Below are 19,375 nucleotides of genomic sequence, written 5' to 3'. Positions count from 1 at the left end.
ACTCAATAAATAGTTGTTGAGTAGATGAATTAATGAATGATTGGTGTTCAGTGCTTAGCAAGGTGAAGGGTTGGGATTCATTGTTGTGAACAATGGGGAGGTTGAACTTTATTAGGGACAATGGAACTGAAGGAAGTTACTCAGAGGAGTTATGTGTTTATATTTTACGTAGGTTACGTGGAAGGGAAGATAGGGATTAGGGAGACCTAATCCAAGTTTAGGATCAAGAGGTTTGGAGCCAGGTGAGGAGTGTGGGGACTAGGAAGAGGGAGACATATCATGGACATTAGACAGACTTGGCTCCATGGGCTGCTTTGAAAGCAGGACTGAAGCTGATTCCTTGGTTTGAAGTTGGCCAACTGGGTGGAGAAGCTGGTCATTCACTGACTCTGAGACCAATGCTCGTGTGTTTGTGCGTACATGTGTGTGTGTGTGCATACTCAAGGAAGGCTGGTCTATGCTGGGTTGCAGGCTGTACCAGCCATGTCAATGGCACTGTGCATCTGACTTGGATGTTAGGAGCCATTTAGTGTGGAACTGACTGTGCTATCAGAAGCCTGGAGTGATGCATAATTGTCTACTGGTGGGAGGGAAAAAAATCAAACAGCAGAGTGATTATCTGACTGTCTTCTGCTTGGTGTTCTAGGGCTGGACTGAAGGCCTTGATGAAAATACGGTCTGACTCAGAGAGGGAACTCAGTGCTTCTCAAGTCAGAGCAGGCAACACAGTACTCAGTCTCCCGAGTGGGTCTCCCGTGGGGCCAAGCTCAGGCTCAGTGTATCCTCCTTCCCCTTCATCTCATGCTTCATCCATTGTGGCTTCATGTATGCCATCCCTACTCCTCCCCTTGGAGTCCTCCCCTCTTCCTTTCCCTCCTCCTCCTCCTCCTCCTCCTCCTCCTCCTCCTCCTCCTCTGTCTGTGTGGTTGCTTATAGCCCCTAGACCTTCTTACTGATCACAGCCTCTGTGCTAACAACACACTGTTAACAACTAAGGGGCCTCTCACACTGGACCATGTGGACTTTCGGCACCTGTGGGCAGACACCCCCACACCACAATGGCAAGAGACCACCAGGTTTTGGTCCCAACTCAGCTATGGACACTGGAAGTGGGACTTGAAGAGAGTTCCCTTTCATTTTGGAATTTCAGGGTCCTCATCTGGGAAGAAGCATAGAAATAACTGCCTCAGTCAGAATGCTGGAATCTTAGGGTTGACGGTTGGAATGAATAGTTGGATTTGCTGTGGTCAGGAGGAAGGACGTTTTGATCTTGCATTTGCAGATGTCACGTGAGATAACATCTGGGTCATATGAAAGTCCCCTCTCACGGCATCTTTGTTGAGTGGTACCTTCTGCATTGAGAAACATCTCAAGAAATAACCATATAAAATCTGTTCTTAAGGACATTAGGTCATAAAAGCATTCCAGTATTTGATGAATTTTCTGTGAAATGCCAACATTTGATGAGTTTCCTCTGAAAGTTTTGAAACACTTTTAATGTCCTGCTGAAAGCGTTTTGTAAAAGAAGTACACTTAGATCTATAGTCTCCATACTTCAGTTAGCCCTTAGGGTGGCCACATGCACTACACCCAGATCTTAAGAACCTTCCTTGTACATCATGCAGAAGGGAGCGGATCTGCCTGCAATATAGTGGGAACCACTTCAGGATGCTGAGCAAGGAGGGAAACATTCCTCCTTTCCCTCTTTTCCCTCTTTGGCATGGAGTAGAGGCCAGATCGCAGAGAAGTGTGATTTAGATGTCTTGGGATGAGTTTGGAAGGCTGGGATACGTTGAATGGAGAGATGGAACAGAATTAAAAGCTGCTATGCATGGAGCATCAGAGTTGATGGAACTTTTGGATTCTTAGGTAGGAGAAGTGAGGAAGAGAAGGGAGTCAAGTGAAGCTCCGTGTTTGTTATTGACCTTCTTAGAGAAATATCTTGGAAAATTGGTCTGTGCAGCTAGTGGAAGGTAAAGGAGCAGAGAGTACAAGTATAGACAGTGCTTTGAAGGAGCATATCTGTGTGAGGGAGCTGGAGGGAGGTAGAGGCTCAAGGGAGATTTTCCTTTTGTTTTTGAGGTATGGGAAGTCCAAGCATATTTATATGCTGATGGAAGGGGTCTTTGCTGGGGGGTCACCTGGCAGGGCAGAATACAGAAGTGATAACTGATGGGCAAGACTCCTGAGCGGTACATGGTACAGAGGAAGGAAGAAGCACACTCATCTTCCTCTGAGGAGGAGGATGTGGTAGGAAGAAATGGAAAGCATTCCAAATTTGTGGGTAATGAAACAAAACAGAGAGTTTATATGTAATCCCTCTCTGGTCAATCTGAAGTAGGAAGCAAGGTGCTCTTCTGTGAGACAGGGGAACGAAGTGGGGCTGGGGGCTTGGGAGAATGTAGCAGGTCAACTTAGAACAATGGAGGTGAGCTGCCTGAGCCCCAAGGGGTGTTAATGCTGCAGCTGGGATGGGGCCTGGCATAGGGCGTCACTGGGTCATTATCCCCGGCATAAAATGGGAACTGATAAGGCAGCAGCAGAAGCAGATGGCTGCTTTGTCCCGTGGTTTTACTTATGGGAAGTATGGCTGGGGAGCTATAGAGCAAGGAGCCAGAGAATTAATGAAATGATGGTTTAGAGCCATGGGATTAAGAGAAGCCTGGAACAGGGAGCTGATAGGCATAGAGAACTCAAAGAGTGGGATACCATGATAAGGTCAGACAAAAGATGGTAGATGGTTAAAAGAGCTGAGAATACCTAGGCTGTGGTCAGATGTTAGATTTTTAAGATTTCAAAGCCAGAAACTTTCTGGTTGGTGACCATAAGATCCAGGGTCTGGCAGCTGATGGGGAGGTAAAAATGGTCACTAACATTACACTAAATACAACCCTAAGTGCTTTAGATGGCTTTTCCCATTTAATCTCATGGAAATTCTTATTTTACAGGAAGAGACTGAGGCAGAGAGGGAAGAAACAGATTGATGAAGGAGCCACAAATGAGTCATTGTTCGAGGCTGGGACGTGAAGGTAGGGGGTCTTTTCCATTCTCAGCCGCTTTTCACAACACCATGATAGCAGTTGGCTGAGTCAGCTCTGCACGTTAACGTCCCTCAGGATGATGGCGGTGGTTGGGTGGAGAGGAAGAGGATAAAACAGGAATTGAATCTTCCACGAAACATTGGCCTATACCCACATGACAGCTGTAGTATCTCTCTGCCCTCATTGGATTCACCACCTTCCCATATGGGCCAAGTCAGCTAGCTCTGTGCCTCAAAGACTGATAAGCTTCATCCTGGGCACATTTGTCACGTTTGTGGCCGATGCTCAGGTTCCTGATGCGCTGGCTCCGTGGCTGGCTACTGGAAGCTGGTCTTGGCAGTGGATTCAAGTCCCAGCCATTAGTGGTGGAAACTGGAGAATTGGAGGGATCAACCTTGGAACGTCACTATTGTCCCAGGAGGGAGAGTCACCCACAAGAAAAGTGCTGTTAAGCAGGATTGTGCATTGATGGGGGAGAGTGAGTGGCCTCTGTGTTCCTCACCACATTCCTTCATCAGACCCTGACGTATAGTGTCCGTGGGGCCATGTTTTCAAGGGGGTGTTAGTGCCGCAGGCACCTTTCTAATTGTGTGGTTGCTTTCCTCAGAATAACCATCCTAGATGCACTCCCGGTCTGGATCCAGGCGAGTGTTCTTTGTGAATACTCTCGTTGTTCACTAAGTTTGTCCATTTATGCCTCTTGGTTGCTTTAAAAATCTTGTAATTTACATCCTTTTTCCTCTCTTTTTATCCCATCACAAAGAGGATAGCATGGCATGGTAGAAATGTCTATATTTGCCTGTTTATTCAGCCCCTATTAATTGGATTCTTCAACAGACACAGAAACATGTGTTTGGGAGACAGGTTGGCTTGGATTTAATCCTCGTTGTGTGCTATCTGTGCAGGCAGGTGGCACATCAGATCATATTTTGGATGTCACAAATGAGTGGTTTTTAACCTGTAAATGATAGGGGCATTCTGTGACCATGGGAAAATGTATTATACTCTTGGATCCAATGCTCAGTTTGTTTTTCTGTACAATGGGGCTTTTGTATCAACTTGGCCCAGTGTTTATGAGAAATCAGTAAGAGAATATTGTTGAGAGTCCAGTGCAGTGCCTGGCATATGGCTTCATCCCAATCTGTTGATTCCTCCTCCTTCAAATCACATACTTATTTTAAGTGACAGAGAAATGCCATTTCCCTGGATATAAAAAAACAAAACAAAACAAAACAAAACCCGCTTTCCCTACTGGCCACTTCTCTGCAACCAGTATGTCTGAATCATCCAGGCCTGTTCTGCGCTGACAGCTTCCATTTTAGGACTTCTGGGCCTGGAATAAGGTCATCGGGTCTGGCGGGGCCCATTCTCGCTTTGGCTTTGTGGGAAGTCACTGTTCTGCCTTAGCCTTGCTGGGTGTTTCGGCTTGGATATTCTGTCATCCGGCTTCACGTCCCGTCTCTTCTCACACATGTTGTGCCATTTGTTCAAACATAAGAAACAGTGTGATTCTGTGAAAAGAGCAAAGCATTTCGAGCTTTGCCACCTGGGGTTGGCTCCTGGCTTTCAACCTTTCTAAGTGTCTATTAAGACCAACTCCACACAGTGCTTATGAAGTCCAGTGACATAAGGCATGTGAAAATTCCATGAAAAATGTGAAAAGCTAGATGGAGATTCGTTACAGTTTTATTTATTATTATCCTTTAATTTATATACCAACACCTACCTTTTGAGGCTGGGCTGCAAGAATGTCACAGATGGTTTGTTAAAATATCATTAATATGTCAGGCAATTAATAGAGAATGGGAGTACAATTTACTCCCTGTTTATGCATTAGTTATTCACCTTTAATGTTAAGCAGTATTTGTTGATCTGGCCTGTTGGGCTATGGATAGGGAAGTCTTGAGAATCTATTTTCAGGGTTTTTTTTTTTTTCTTTTTTTTTAGTAGCTTAAAAGGTCCATGCATCATCCTCAATGACTTTAATGGAGATTAAGTGAACGAAGTTTACAATATTGTCAATGGTAATTAAAAAAACAACTTCAGATCTGTCAGACTCATTGTGTTAGGAATGGTAAGAAAAGTCAGTGATCTGGCTTCGGAGCTGAACATGATAATCACCCCAGGTTCCCCTTCTGCTTTGTGTCTGTGCCACCCACAATGCTCATCCTGCACACTCTACCCTTACCGTATCCTCTTCTCCAGAATCTGTCATGGCTCCCTATTGCCTGATGGGTCCTTCAGAGTCCTGATTGTGCCATCTCTGACAATACTGTCCTGCTTTTTCCCATTTGTAATCTGTGTTCCGGTGTTTCCAAGATTTACTGTCACCTTGATTGTTAATTTTTGTAAGAGCACACCTGAGGGTGGAGAGGGGGCAGAGTGGTACCATTGTGATGTTCCGTGACCATTCTCCTGGAACCTTAGTGCTAACCCCACTTTCTGCCCCTCTTATGAACCTGCTTTTGGTCACTGCACGCATCACCGTATCTATCCTGTAGTCTGTGAGCAAGCTGGAGCAGATTTGACCCCGTATAATCACATAGCTCCTACCATGGTGTCCACACAGAACATACCTTCACAGAGGTCACCAAATGCATTAATATTGGGCTCTCCTGGGTCTTCAGAAGCCCTGGTGGTTGAGTCAGGAAAATTCCCCAGTGTTGGTCACCTAGATTACCCTCCCCAGCATACATGAAGTAGGTCTAGAGCATGAGGGCAAGGGTGGGAAAGGCCTGTTTGGAATGGTGTGCCAGTGTTCCCCTGCTGTACCAAGTTACTACAAAGTGAGTGGCTCAAAACAACACATTTATTATCTTACAGTTCAGGAGGCAAGAAGGCCCACTGGGCTAAAATCAGGAGGGCTGCATTCATTTCTGGAAGCTCTAGTGGGTAGCCCTTTTCCCTGCTTTTTCCGGCTTCTAGAGACTCTCCACTTTCCTCAGCCCACGGACCCCTTCCTCCAGCCTCAGAGTCAGCAACGTTGCACCCTCTGACCATTCTTCCATCTTCCTCCACACCCACACTGGTGTCTGATCTACTGAGAAAAATAGAAGCCGTGGTCATTACAGAATCCTTGCCAAATCACTCAACGCACCAACTATCAGCCAGACACTCAAACGACACACATTTACAGATCATGCTACACACCCGCTAGATCCTGAGACAACTGTCTCTCATCACGGGGCAAGGGAGATAAGGTCCTGATGAGGCAGGTCACTGTGAGGAAGGCTTCAGAGAGGGGTGAGCACATTAGCTGACTCTTGAAGGAGACACAGGTCATATAAAGGTGCCCATGGGGCCAAGTAGGGAGAGCTTTTCTGGCAGAAGGCACAGCCTGTGCAAAGCATAGAGGTTTAGACCAGCATGGCATGTTCCAGAGTCAGCCAGTAGCTCTTTTTAAAAAAAAAAAAAATTTTTTTTTTTCATCTTGGAGCTCGTGGAGGCCTACTGGGATCATGACTTCTAAAATGCCAATTTTGTCTCCAAGGCTGTGGCCCAAGGCCATTTTTTTTTTTTTTTTTTTTTTTTTTTCTGATTGTAAGCAAGGTCTTCTAAACCAGAGGGAGCATGTAGCTCTTCTCAAAAATGAAAGTGTTTATGCCTGAGATAAAACTGAATTTTATGTAGGCAAGACATGTATTTCCATGTACAGGAAAAGCGACCCCTGGCAGCAAATTAAAGTCCAAGCAATCCAGGGAAAGGTAACTTGCTTCCATGGAACAGCAGCATGGTTTCTACTAAGTTCTGAAGCAACCTTCCCCCTGAGGCCATTAGACACTGAATCCATGTGATGTTGTATCTCTTAGGGATTTAACTTGTTTGAAAGTAAGTGAATAGGATTCAGGGGGAAAAAAAAGCAGCTGTTTGATGTGACTTGACTAGAGATGGTGGGGAGAATGGCTGATAGTGGGGAAATGATAAGGTGTTACAGGCAAATTGCGCCTCCTCAAAATTCATGTCAAAGTCGTAACTCCCAGTATCTCAGAATGTGACTGTATTTGAAGATTAGTTTTTGGAAGAGATAATGAAGTTCAAATAAGGTCATTAGGGGGGCACCTGGGTGACTGAGTCAGTTGAGCTTCTGACTCTTGATTTTGGCTCAGATCATGCTCTTATGGTTCGTGAGTTTGAGCCCCGCACTGTCAGCGTGGAACCTACTTGGGATTCTCTCTCTCTTCCTCTCTCTTTCTCAGCCCCTTCCACACACATTCTCTCTCTCTCAAACTAAAATAAACTTAAAACAATAATAAATAAGGTCATTGGGATAGGCCCTAAATCCAATGTGACTCCTGTCCTTGTAAGAGGAGGGTAGGACACAGACGCCGGCACGCAAGGAAGACCATGTGAGGATACAGGGAGAAGATGACCATCTACAAACTAAAAAAGGACACCAGTCCTTCTGGCACCTTGATCTCAGACTTTCAAGCCTCCAGAACTGTGAGAAAATACATTTCTATTGTTTAGGACACCAGTCTGTGGTGCTTTGTTATGGCAGCCCTAGAAAACTAATATAGTAGGTCATAAAAGAATATAAAAATCATTGGATGCCATATGTACTGGATGCTGTGATGTATCACTTAGATCTCCTTTCAAGTCCGATGGCCTTATTCCTCCAGTTGCTGCAAATGCTGTGGGCAAGACAGCCCTCAGCTATCAGCTTGTTTTAGGAATGTGCCTTGGATTGAGTTGCCTTGTCCGAGGACATGACCCTTTCCCCAGGGTAGTCTGCATCCAAGACTTGTTGACATGTGTGTTTTAAGGCTTGGTCACTTTGCCCTACTTGGTTCACCTCTGAAAGGTCCTCTGGGTTCAGAACTTCTCTTGGGGTTGAATGAAGGGCTGAATTAGAGGCTTCTTTTCAGTCTTGCTCCCTTTCCATCCCTTCCCTTCCATATGGATTGATCCCAAGACTGCTTCTTAATACATTCCTGTATGCTAACCTTTGTCTCAGGGTCTTCTTGAAGAATTCAACCTGTGACATCATAATAAAGAAATTGGACTTTCTCCTGAAAGCATTGGGGAGTTATTGAGGCATTACATTTGGATTTGTAGTGTGGCTGGTTTGAAGGCTAAAGTAATGAGGGTCAAACTGATGCAGGTAGACCAGTTAGACAGATAGAAGCTTCTCCTGGAAGTGGGGAGGCTCAAAGCCATTCCAGTATGTGGATTGCATTGTCCTGGCTTGACTGGCATTTATTTCTTGCTCAGAACTTTGAAGGAAGCTCAAGTCTGGTCTGTTTTCCAAGATGTGAGAGTCAATCAAGATGGGCTTAATGTTTTGGCATGTCCTCAGGGATGTAGAGATGAATCGGAGGATAAGATATGCACGTTCTCCTCACAAGCTGCAAGGGTCTCATGAGCTCAGTCTGACTGGACGTAAGCTCTCACACACCAGCGCTAGCTACCTGCCACGACCTGCCCCCGAACAGTTGCTAATGCAGTTTCTTCTGACTGAACTAGATTCGCTTTTGCTCCGTGACCTTTATTTACTTTATTCATCACTAAAGTCTCTGTTCTGCACCTATTCTGAAAGGAACCTTTACTGATGACTCCCTTAGGCTGGGTTAGGTATCTTTTTACTGTATTTTTCTAATATTTCTTTTTATTCAACCACTAGATAGTCAACTCCAGGACAATAGAAACTATGTCTTCTTAGGGATTTGGAGCAAAAGAAGCCCTGCACTCTTCTTCCCAAAATTTGACCATTAAAAATATATACACAAGGTACTGATTGCTGAATGGGGATCCCTTTATCTACTTCAATAGCGGTTGTACAACACCCAGTAGTCATCAAACCTAGAGACTCTAGTAAACTATGTAGGAGCTTGTGGCTTAAACCTGGGGCCAAGTGGTATCTCCTACGTGCTACCCTATGTTTAAACTTGAGGACCTGAAAACTTGAACAAATCCCAAGAAAAAAAAGCATGACTTGTAGACTCCAAACTCTCAACTTTGTGAAATAGAACTATATGCCTGCCTGCATCAACCATAGAAGTTAAGAGTGGGGTAAAGGAGAGAGAGAAGGAAAATGGTGAGTCTGTCCCCTGAGAGGGGTCCTGCCCTGCTGGGTTCACAACAGAGTGGTAGGAAGGAGAAGGAGAATGTATGGCACTAGAGCCTGGATGGCAAAGGGAAATGAAAGAAGGGTTGCCTGCCTTTGGGACAGTATCCCTGCCCACTAGGCAAATGCAGCTCATTGAATCTAAGCTGGCCAATTGGATTAGACATTCTCCTTGCACAAGAAGGGAGGAGTGAGAAGGTAGGAGGACCAGAGTTCCCTCTAAGGCATTTCCCTACGTGAGGAAGGTGGATGGAAATGTAGCCTTTAGGAGGTGAAGTGGAAACATGGGGGAAAGTATACATAAGACTTTCATCCAAGCATCTTGACCTTTGTGTCCCCAGAAACCAGTACGAGTGTGGCCCAAAGTAGATATGTGTTAATGCTTATGGACAGAATGGGAGAATGCCTAAGAAGTGACAGTCGTTGACAGATTTGTGGCTATGCATCTTTCCCCATTTCTCTAAGTCCCTAGTTAATGTCCTTGGCCTGAGTGGTATTATAAATGTAGCTCATTCTTAACTTTGCAGGCTTGTCTCTGAGTTCCCCCTCAGAATCTCTTGCAACCTCATCTTTAGTCACATATGTCATGAAGATGTTTGTTACTTAAAATGAGCTCCTGCCATGTGGGCAATTGGAAATGGCCAGAAGTGGGAACTAGAAGCCTGACCCTGCTGCTATCACAGGCAGTTAGGAGCTCCTTGTCAGTGTGATGGAGGGAACTCTCTTTGGGGCCAAGAAGTCCTTGTTATCTGACAAGGATTGACACAGTAGAGAAGGTGAATATAGGGAATAGATGGAAATCAATGGTAGGTGGGTGCAGAGGCATGGCTGCCTATGTTCCATCCACTTATGGCAGAATGGAAACAGAATGAATCTCCTGAGTAAGGACTGGGAAGAGACTGACCAGGGATTATGGCCCCCTAAAAGCAGATGAGGATTCAGGACCAAACTCTAGTCTCAGTAGAGACCTAGAAGTGCTGGACAGGGAAGTGGGGGCAGTGCCCCACATGCTCCTGACACGGGAGGAGTTGACCCATGCACACAGTGATTAGGAGGGGGCTGTTGGCAGGCAGTGTCCCTTCTTGGAATCCACGTTATGTGGCCAGTTCATATGTTGGTTACTCTGAGTTGCTAACTTGGGTGTGAAGCATGTGCTGGTTCTACACCTTGGCGGAGCTAGACTAGCTCTTTACTATACTGTGGTAGGTGCTATCATGTGCTTCTGAAGTTCCCTTCAATGAGGGTTTACTTCCCTGGGTGCTGGAGGACTGTTGGCAGACAACCTTGACATCTGTCCCCTCTTTTGGTGCAGAAAGCCACCCACCTAAGATCGATTCCCCTCTGTCAGGTGGCCAATCTAATTAAATAGTTGATATGGAAGTGTAAAGTATTTTAGCTCCACTAGAAACAATGCTGAAGGGTCAATTCTAACTCTAGAGCTTTCTGCAAGGTTAGTCAAAACTACCATTGGGTTTGCAGTACGACTGAATGTCTCGCTCTGCTACTGACCTCGGTTCTCATCCCTTCCCCAGGTTTTGATCTGCAGGGCACTCCTAATAAATATCTGACATGCTCAATATCTCAACACTTTATTCCTGGGCAATTAGGCCTGTGACTCTTTCCTCTGTATTGTTCTCTCTGATCTGGTTTGGGAAGAGCCAGGAGTGAGTTTAGGTTGAGCACAAAAGGGCAGGTGTGGGAGTGGTAGGAGAAAAGGGCCCAGGTTTATACAACATTGGAGCTAGACACCCTCAACAGAATTTATTCAAGGCCTGGTTGATGGTGCCAGTGACATCTTATACTGGTAATGTTCACAAGAGATGCTCTTATGTGGAAAAGGGCGATGGTGGTTACCCAGAAGCAGATGGCTGATGTTATCTGGACAGAGAGAACTGAGGGACCCTGGGCTTGATCTCAGGAAACAATAAGATTGCCCATGAGTTAACAGATATTTTTAGAATGCTTCTTTGATGAAGTTTGGAAAGTTATACAACTGATTCTGAAAATTAAAAATGTAATTGTCATGGTTATACCCATTATGTAGCCTCAAATGTGCCAGTGTGGATTTGAGTCAGAGCCCCTGGAAAGGAGGGAGGCAGACCAGAGAAAATTCTATGAGTCCTACTTGAAGTCTCATTGCCTGGCTCTGTCTTGGGTAAATTCCTTTCCTCTGAGTTCATGAATCTGTGTAATGGAAAGAAAAATCCCTATTTCTCATATTTGTCATGGAAACTGAAAAAAAAAATCTCCCTTCTCCTGCCTCTATCCCACACAGCCTCTGGAAAGTTATATTCCTTATGTATTAATTTCTTATGAATAAGTAATTCTTTGAGCATGTCCTTTTTGCCACGTACTCTGCTGAGAAGTGGAAAAATAGAAAACAGAAAAACATGGGCCAACCCTTGAATAGCTCTCAGTTTCCTGTGTGGGGCAGACCCAGAAATGGTTTATGATTAGGTAACTGAAGAATGTGTGTGGAAGGCTTAGGCACACAGCCACCCCTTCCCCATGAAGGTCCCGGTAAGGGGTTTACTTCCCGGTAAGGGAAGCAAACAAAAGGCCCCAGATAACACAGTTATGTTCACTGGGCAGAGAAGACCTAGGAAGGCAGACTGAGCCCTATTGAGTTCCCCCATTTCCTCACATACCAAGGATTCACATAAAAGCAAGTCTGGAAGTCTCCATTGTCCCAGGGTCTCCCATGCCCAAAGCCAAGTTCTCAGATTTCTCCCTCTCTGGACACAAGGTGCATAGAGAGAATTACAAACCAGTTATGGCTGCCAGAAGTTGAAGAAAGCAGAGCCTTGGGACAGGCGACTGAAATCCTGGGTAGGTCCCAGGTCACTAAGGACCACAGTGATATCTGTAGTTTCTTACTTGTCCTGAGAACGAGTGGTCTGAACTTGCACGTTCATCAAAATGACCAGGGGAGCTTTAAAGGAGGTGGCTCCATGGTCTAGTGTCTGGACAGTGGTTCTCAGTTGGGTAGGGGGCAGTAAGAAATGGTTGGCAGGGCCACAGGAGAGTCAGGGCTCTGGGCTTTTCAATTCTAGTGTGCAGACTCCGGAGAATGTTGGGTTTGGATGTCACACACTAGCCTGCCGAGTCCGTTGGAATCAGGTAGACTAAGGTTGCTGGTGATGGAGACTCCTTGAAGCCAAGTAGGAATACAGACTTTTCATGAGAGGCCAGCATCATTCCCAAGTCCTTACATTGCCTTGGCTCTGAGGGTACTAGGCAAATGAGAAGAACACTCAAATTTTTAAACAGACCTAGTAATGAGGAATCACTTCCTCCAGAAATCACTGGTCCCATTCTGGGGTCATTCTGACTGTTAGAAAGTCGGTATCCATCCCATGCCTTCCACTCATTGGTTCCAGTTCTTTCCCTCAGCATTGGTGGAATGAGCCAGAATCTGTGATGCTTGAGGCCTATTTTAGCTGAAATTAGTAATCAATAAAATCTACGGTCAATAGGCACAAGGCAAAATAAATAGTCACATGAAGGTGACCAATCCTAATTTAATGAGAGTGATCCATCACTTCAAGCAAAGTGCCATTGGCCCCAGATATTGGAATCAGATCCTTCAACAGAGGGATGCGGTTGCCTGGGAAGGGGGAGAATGGGAATGAATGTGGGACTTCAGCTTAGTTCTTCTGCTGCCCCTGCCCATGAAAATTGGGCCACTCAGCAGCGAAGCTGTCACTGAGCAACATTTATAGGTTATACTTGTGTGGAAAAATGATTGACATAAATATATTTAATGTCTAAAAACACAAGCACTGATTATTCCGTGAAGAAAGTATTAGGAAACTCATTAAGAACTATGTTTTTGTGCCTGCATTGGCCTAAGCATCACAATTAGCATCCACACCCACACAAAATGCAGATACAGTTGTAAAATGAATTTTGAAAATTGGGTCCCTCAAGCTTTCTGGTTCCCATGCCAACTGTATGTTTGGTGTCACTTGGATCTTGATTGCATGAAAAATACTTCTTGTTCTAGCACTTCCATCACTTCCTGAGACATGTGGCTGACACTTTGTACTTTATATGTGAAAAATAAGGCTGTATTGTTTCAGCCACTTTTGCGGGGCGTTTTGTCACTTATAGCAGAGAGCATCCGTGCCTTTCCAGGCAGTTCCTGCCTTTTGTGGGACCTTCTTCTCAGCAGATCTTTCCTTTCTTGTTCAAGGTCTCAGCCTGAGAGCCCACTTAAACTCTTTGTCATCCCACCTCCTCCCAAGCCACCACACCTCCCCTTTTCCCCCAAACTTGTCAAGTTGACCTGCATGCTTGTATCCCCGACTTCCTAATACCTTGTCCTCTCTTCTTGTGGAATGGGACTCCCATCCCACCACTGGAACCTCTCTTGAAAGTCATTAGAAATGTCCAAGTTGCCAAGCCCCGTGAACCCATTTCAGCCCCCCTAACCTGGGACCCTTCACTTTCCCTCTGTCCCCCAAGCTTTCTCCTCTGTGGTACTCATGAATGCTTCCGATGGTGCACCACACCTGAGCTCTGGCTGCCTTGCTCCTTCACTAACTTAAAAGTTCATTCCCTCCGAACGTCTTTGGTCCTCTTCTTCTCTTTCTCTGCGGCGTTTCCTTGGGTGATCACATCTCTGGGTTTCAAGGAAGACCTCCATGTGGCTGGTCCTGCCATCTCCATGGCGGGCCCTCACCTTTAGAACCAGGGGTCTCACAGTCCACCAAGCATCCTGACCTACACGTCCAGATGCACCTCGACTACAGTATGTTTGATTATGTATTTTTTTTTTTTTCAACGTTTATTTATTTTTGGGACAGAGAGAGACAGAGCATGAACGGGGGAGGGGCAGAGAGAGAGGGAGACACAGAATCGGAAACAGGCTCCAGGCTCCAAGCCATCAGCCCAGAGCCCGACGCGGGGCTCGAACTCACGGACCGCGAGATCGTGACCTGGCTGAAGTCGGACGCTTAACCGACTGCGCCACCCAGGCGCCCCTCGACTACAGTATGTTTGAAACGAAACTCTTTGAATTCTCTCATGAGGCTACTTTTGTTAGGGCATGAAACATGGCTTTCACCTGGTTTCTGGGGCCAGGTCTATGACATGTATCTCCGTTTTACTACCAAATCCCTTTACCATGCCAGAGCTGTGTTACTGGCCCCTCCGTGTCAGAGCAAGGCAGACGGTAGGCTGCCTCCGTGCGGAAATAGAGCTTCACGTGGGGTAGACAGAGCCTGTGGTGACTCCCATGGCCCTGAGGATTTGGAGCTGCAGGCCACCAGGCAGGGAGAAGTGGTGGAGGGAGAGCTTGCAAACCAGCAAGCTCTGAACCTTGACTTCTTCACTGTATGTGTCCCCTCTCAGAGTGCAGAGTCTATGCAGACAAGGAAGCTTCCTTTGCTTCACTGCTTGTTCTGGGGCACCCGGAACAGTGCCTGATGAGGACACAATAAGCATTTGCAGAATCAATGTATTGAATTGATAAAATATATTCCCAGCAGATTCAAATATAGAAGTGAATGCCCACAACTTGAACTTTTTGGATGGTCAATTTCTATTTAGTTGAAGGTTTTCTGTTTGAGCCCTTTGATCCTGGAAAGTCACTGAAGTAAGTACCAGGAATGAAGGCGAGGCTCATGGCTTCTTCAACGAGGACATTCCTGAACAGTCTCTGGCCAGATAATAATAGAAAACCCTCCAAATAATGCATGTTGAGTGTGAATACTAACTAGGCAGCCATCATCAGGAACTTTGTTTATAAATCTGAACTTTTTTTTTTTTTTTTTTTTTTAATACAAAGAGAAGGTGAGAAAGCCTTGCAACCTGTAGAGACACAGGACCAGAGACTTACACAGCCACATGAGTCACTTGACATCCTGAAATCACTCCTGGCTTGTCTTCCCTTTCCAAAATTGCATTTGTGTCTGTTTTGGAGAAGACGGTTTTTGTGGGAAAAGTGTAAGTCCAGTGGCGCATGAGATACCTCGATGTTGCTCGTCCTTGCTGGTGGGGAGCAGTGTTGAGAACACAGGCAGCAGGAAAGGCATTCAATAGCCATGAGCAAGGAGCTGCTGTCCATCTCAGATAGAAATGAGCCCCCTTGGGTTTGGGGCTCTTTGAGAGCTTTTGGGGAATGCTATCTTGTTCTTCCCACTCAGGCCCCAGAGTCTCCATGGAACCAGTCTCACTTGGTGCTTTATAGTATTCTCTGAAGATTTTCCTTTACTTGTGAAAACACAGGGACTGGATGAGGTTGCCTGGACCGCCCCCTGCCCCAGCCCCAGGCATGTTCTTAATAGAGGTTTCTAGGTCACCGTAAGCCCACAGTGACAGGTGACTACAGAGTAGTTCTGATCTCCCTTCTGATCCTTCTTCACAGGGCAATTGGTAAAACATTTAGGCAGTTATGGTTCTGGAGGAAAGCTCTTGTCTGGACTGCTCACGTCCTCTTCATTGTTCAAGCCTCTTTTCATCCCATGATTCTCCTCTTCCCTACGTTCGTGTTGGAACATCACTTTTCTTGTCTTGGCTAGATTTTCTGTTTGTGATTACACAAACAAAAGAAAAAAAAAACCCACCAAAACCCAAAACAAACAGAACGTCTATCTTTACTGTGTCCAATAAACAATTTCAAGGCTATTAGTAGACACCTCAAAAGGCAGTGTTGTACCTACTTCCATGTCTATTTGCCTCACTGATGAATGGGAGTAACTGTCTTCTCACAGCCTTGCTGGCTTTGAATATTAGTATTTTTAATTAGTTTTTGCCAAATTAAAAGATAATCATTACTGGTTCTGTTCTGTTTCTTCTGTTGTCTGAAGGACTGAGCAACTTTTTATATGTTGATTGGTGGTTTGCATTCCTGCCTTTGGGATTTGTCTTTAACCTCTTTGAATTGATGGCTTTTGTTTTCCTAGACGATTTCATAAGCCTCACTGGCCAACAGACTCGTGTTTGTGTATTTGTGCTGCGTGGCAACTGCATACTGTTCTCTTCTCATTCAGCATGTACAGGATTCATCCCGCACTGAGAGCTCACCAGGAGTGTGCAGATGGGGTACCTTCTATTATTTCATTCATGCATATGCATGTATTCATATACACATATATCTACATGTATATATTCAATTTAAAGTGTGTGTCAAACTTTAACGGGGAAGATTAGGAGCTATAGCTTTAGCACGAGTATTCTCAAATTGAGCCAGTATGAGAGCTATTTTTACAGTTGCTTTATAAACCCCTGAAAATTAGCCTCCGGATTCAGGATAACAAAATGCACGGGTCTTTAGTGGTAGCCCGTGGTGTCCTTCTAATTGTGTGCTGGAAACCCTTCGGTATCTGTGCCCTCAGGCAGCCACTCCCTGTCCGATGAAAGGGCAAGAACCAGGGCCGTGCTGTTTAACTGATGTGCTCTTGCCTGTTTGTTCAAAATCCACAAGGCTGTATTTCTGTCACTTCCGGAAGCGGTGGGTTTTCTCAGCTAAAAACCGAACACGTGACAGGCGCTCTTTTCTTACACGGACGTTTGCGTCTATTTCTGGGCAGGGCCGGGGACCCTGAGGGAGCAGCCAGGGCTCCCAGCTACAGGCCTCCTGGATGTGCTACCTGGGTTTCCTAGGAAGCCAGTGGAGCCAGCGGGCTTACGAGGTGCGAGGTGCGTGACGTGTGGTGGTAACACTGCTGTGCATCTCCTGCCGCGGAGGAGGCGGGACACTGGGGGTGGAGGGAAGCGCAAGTCCCTTTTACGGTGAAGATGCCTTGCTCGCTAAGCCAAGTTTGTGAAGTGCTCACGGGGTTGGGGTTTAATGTTGGAATACGCGATGGATCTCCTCCTTCCGGCCGACCCTCTCGCCCACCCACTTCCGTCCACTCTCACCCTTCTGCTCGCTCTCTTGCTCTTCCTCTTCCTTCCCTCACTTGTTCTTCTCTCCTGCTGCTGCCTCTTTTGTCTCAGGAAGCAGTGGTGCTGGCTGCCACAGACCAAGCTTACGTGCCTCTGGCTGATGATGTCTGGCCGCAGGGTCACACAGGTCCGTCAGAAGCCCTGTCCCCATTATGGGTTTAGAATTTCTCTCTAGCCAGCACACTGGACTTTCACCGTCTGCTCTCTGTTCTACCTCTTTGGGCCTGTCCCTAACTTAATCCACGGGCATGCCACCCCCCAAGCCCCTCCATCCTAGGATTATGGCATCCGCCCGCTGGTGAGGGACTTTGTCTCAAGCTGTCCTTCTAGGCGAGATACCTGTCGGTCCTCTCTCTGGCTAGCAGAGCTCGCTGTTGCTCTCTTGTGTTCTGTGCACACCAGTAGGTCCAGCTTATTCACTGGTCCAGATGCTCAAACTCTTGGCTTCTGTCCTATGGGACCCATGCCGGGTCGGCCACTCCCTTAGCTTTCCCTACAAGACAAGGAGGTTAGTAACTGTGTACCTTTAGAAGGAGGAAGGTGATATCCAGGTGGGGAACATTGACTGAACATACCTTCCTGGGTATTTACTACATGCCTGTGCTGGGCTAGGGGCCGGAGTACCTCTCTGAACTGGTCAGACTGTGCCTGGAGTTGGGCTCGGCTCGAGGGCCTGAGCGGAGCGGCCGAGAGGGTGGCCACGTCATGGGAGACACTTGTAAGCAGAGGCAGGCAGCTGTTTCCCCTGGCTGTGTTCTAGATGACAGCGCAGGCCTGTTGAGCTGCACGTGCAGTCGGTGCTTGCTGGGCTGGGAAGCGAAAGAGCCATGTCATGAGATAAACGGTGGAAGGACTGGTATCACTCAGCCTGTGAGAAAGAAGGGCTGAGGGCATGTTACGTAGTACTGGAAGCACTGTCCTATCGATGTGTTTCCTGTGATCCCAAGGGCATGAGCTGGGGTAAGGGGGAGGGGCAGCAACGGGGATGTAGATTTCAGTTCCGTATCAGGAAGCTACAGTTATTTGATGGGGAGATGGACCGAGTCTTGGGATGATGAACTCCTTGAGACTAGACGTGTCCAAGTGAAAGATACCACGTGACTTCCTGACAGTGATATGTGGCAGAGAATTCTTTTGCAGCCAGAGTGATGCAATCATTACTAATTGGACACCTGTTGTATGCAGGGACTGTATCAGGCTCTGTGAATGGAGAGACGGTGAAGCCCTTCTAGAGCCCAAGAAGCTCTAGCAGGTTCCTTAGTCTGGGCACCACTGTTAAATAGAAAAGATATCCATGATGCCTGTTGTGTAGCTGGGGAAACTGAGGTCAGGAAGGTGAAGAGCCTTTCTCTGGGGACACCCGGCATGGAGTGCCCTTGGTGGCCAGGCCCATGCGAAGGGCTTACTTGCCTCTTCTCCTTCCGTCTACACATCATCCTGGGATGAGGATACAAGCATGAGCGCTTCCATCCAGTATCAACCCCGCCCACCGGCCTCCTGATCTAGTCTCTTCCCGTTATCCCAGTTCACAGACACCAACTGCGGATGTGTGGGCGTCGAGTGCTGGAGACTCAGAAGCTCAGGACAGGGAGAAAACAAGAGATAAGGGGTAGGTGGAGGCTGATCGGGAAGGAAACAAACGCTTTCTGAGCTGCTGTAGGCCAGGCAGAGCTTTCTGCATGACATCGGATTCGGTATGGACAGGATCCGCGATAGTGAGGTGTTTTCACTGCCGTTTTATAAACGTTAAGACTTTGGCTCTGAGAGGTTAAGTGACTGGGTTACTGTCACACGGGGAGTGGGCGCTGGGGCCTGGACACTTCTTCACCACCGTTACCACAACCACTGCTGGTCTCACTGTTGCCACCAGTACGGGTGCTACTGCCATTACCACTGTTGTCCAGTTTGCTGCTTCAGTGGCTGTGACTCTGCTAGGCTTACTGCCATGGTTACTAGGCCCACTGCTGTGATTACTGGTATTACCAGTGCCTCAGGCTATTTGCTTCTCTGCCTTCTGGTGATAAAGTCTTCAGTTACTGGGTGTGTACTCGGTGTAAGATACTGGACTAAGCCTCTTCCCTTCTATCTTGTTTACTTCTTCACAGCAATTCACTGATTGAAGATGGCCTTTACCTAAAAGCTAATGGTTTGCCCCGCGTTGTGGGCTAAATACAGGCATCCCTGATCCCCAAGAAAAGAACAGGAGGTGGAAACCGGTGAACTAGGAACTAGCTTCCGTGGGTCATAAAGCACACTCCTGTGTTCATCCTGTTTTTACTGGATTTTCCACTTAGATTGGTCTCTCCAGAATTCAAGTCAGGTGGGATCTCCTAAAAGAAGAAACAATGCTCCCATCAGGTAGCAGGACTTTGCTGAG

At 46.5% G+C, this 19,375-nt stretch overlaps 1 long non-coding RNA gene across 1 annotated transcript in view; it reads left to right on the top strand.

The window, feature by feature from the left end:
* The first annotated feature begins 2,941 nt into the window (after positions 1-2,941).
* Positions 2,942-19,375, top strand: part of LOC123579258 — a 400,496-nt gene continuing 384,062 nt past the window's right edge. Inside the window, exon 1 of the long non-coding RNA XR_006702703.1 lies at positions 2,942-3,029. This is a non-coding gene — a long non-coding RNA (uncharacterized LOC123579258). The remainder of the gene's footprint in view (positions 3,030-19,375) is intronic.

Source organism: Leopardus geoffroyi, chromosome E2, assembly GCF_018350155.1.
Source record: "Leopardus geoffroyi isolate Oge1 chromosome E2, O.geoffroyi_Oge1_pat1.0, whole genome shotgun sequence".
Lineage (NCBI taxonomy): Eukaryota > Metazoa > Chordata > Mammalia > Carnivora > Felidae > Leopardus > Leopardus geoffroyi.
This window is presented reverse-complemented; position numbering and strand designations above follow the sequence as displayed.